Source organism: Salvelinus namaycush, chromosome 23, assembly GCF_016432855.1.
Source record: "Salvelinus namaycush isolate Seneca chromosome 23, SaNama_1.0, whole genome shotgun sequence".
Lineage (NCBI taxonomy): Eukaryota > Metazoa > Chordata > Actinopteri > Salmoniformes > Salmonidae > Salvelinus > Salvelinus namaycush.
In genome coordinates, this window is record NC_052329.1 from 9248641 (window position 1) to 9250716 (window position 2076).

The 2076-nt window shown below is 52.8% G+C and overlaps 1 pseudogene; it reads left to right on the forward strand.

The window, feature by feature from the left end:
- The first annotated feature begins 407 nt into the window (after positions 1–407).
- Positions 408–1597, forward strand: LOC120018949 (annotated as a pseudogene).
- Positions 1598–2076: the final 479 nt, after the last annotated feature.

Below are 2076 nucleotides of genomic sequence, written 5' to 3' on the forward strand. Positions count from 1 at the left end.
AACAGACACAGAACATATCAAAGCTGCTACCAACAACAACTAACACATTACATACCACACTTTCTGTTAAACAACCAACACTATATCATAATCTAATTCTCCAGCAAGGATCTCAGCCTGCCTATCATCTCTCTAATCTCTCCAAAATATTCAATCTTCTCTCTCTCTCATGATTTCTCCAAAACAGAACACTGGCTTTTATATCTTCTGGTGGCAATGGTGATTAGAGTCAGCTGCTTCTTGACGAGGGGGCGGGGTCAGCTCTCCAATCATCAATTAGCCTGGGGTCGACCAATCAGCTGCTTGGGGAGTTTTCAGGAATCTATCTCCTGAAACACACACACTCAAATACAACACAGAAACTGGGGAACGTAACACCGCTCAAGGTCTTTCACAGGTACTCGAGGATGCTGCGATTCGACGATCGCCAGTCGAGACCCGCGAGGCTCGCCATACGAGAGGTCTGGGACCATTGGGAGGCGCGCCTGCCTGCCCTCTACAACCCGGGACCTGACGTGACAGTGGACGAGCAACTGGTCCCGCTCAGAGGTACTGTGTGTGTGCGTGTGCGTGTGTGCGTAGAGAGAGCTAGTATATGTATTACGTAGCAGTCATTGGCCTCAATGAACCGGTAATGACGCCAATCTCCTCACCCCTTGCCAAAGGCCGCTGTCCTTTCCGTCAGTACATTCCCAGCATGCCGGCGAAATACGGCATCAAGTCGTGGGTGGCCTGCGACGCCAAGTCCAGCTACGCTTTGAAGATGCAAGTGTACACCGGTAAGGCGGCCAGCGGAGGCCCCGAGAAGAACCAGGGGATGCGATCTGACAACGGGACTGAGCGGTCGCAATGTCACGTGTGACAATTTCTTCACCTCCTACGAACTGGGACAGTGGGCTCCTCGAGAGGAACCTCACCATGGTGAGAAAGAACAAGGCCGAGCTCCCGCCGGCGCTGCTCGAGTCAAAAGGCAGACAGGTCCTCCAGGTTTGCCTTCACGCCCACCGCCACTCTAGTGTCCTACCTGGCAAAGAAAAATAAGAACGTGCTACTTCTGAGCATGCTGCACATACAGGCCCAAGTCAGCGATCGCCGCGACAGGAAGCCGATCGTCATCCTAGACTACAACCTCAACAAGGGCAGCGTGGACGACCTAGATGAGGTGGTCGGCACGTACAGCTGCAGACGGATGACTGCCCGCTGGCCCCTGGTTGTCTTCCACAACATCCTCGACGTGTCCTCCTACAACGCCTTTGTCATTTGGCGAGAGATCAAGCCTGACTGGATGCCTCGCAAGCGGAACAAGAGGAGGGTGTTCCTGGAGCAGCTGGGAAAGGCACTTGTGAAGCCGCTGATCCAAAGAAGTCAGCATCTCCCCCGCACCGAAGCGGCGTCAGCAATTGTCAAAGTCCTACAGAGTGCTACGGCGGCTCGTGATCAACAGCATGAAGAGCCCGCCGCTGCCCCGCGCGCTGCCCCGGTCACCGGGGCAAGTAAGAGGTGTCAGCTCTGCACACCCAAGAAGGACTCCAAGACACACACGGTGTGCTGCAGGTGTAAGATTTCACACGCATACTGTCACACTTGCGCCCATTGAGGCTTAAGCCAAGACGGGACAGGGTGACCCGGAGGACTCGGGGTCTAGATACAATACGAGGACGACGGGAGGATTAAAGGTTGAGACCGAGTCTGCGTCTCTCACATGGCTAGGCAGACCATTCCATAAAAATGGAGCTCTATAGGAGAAAGCTCCGCCTCCAGCTGTTTGCTTAGAAATTCTAGGGACAATTAGGAGGCCTGCGTCTTGTGACTGTAGCATACGTGTAGGGATGTACGGCAGGACCAAATCGGAAAGATAGGTAGGAGCAAGCCCATGTAATGCTTTGTAGGTTAGCAGTAAAACCTTGAAATCAGCCCTTGCCTTAACAGGAAGCCAGTGTAGGGAGGCTAGCACTGGAGTAATATGATCACATTTTTTGGTTCTAGTCAGGATTCTAGCAGCCGTATTTAGCACTAAATGAAGTTTATTTAGTGCTTTATCCGGGTAGCCGGAAAGTAGAGCATTGCAGTAGTCTA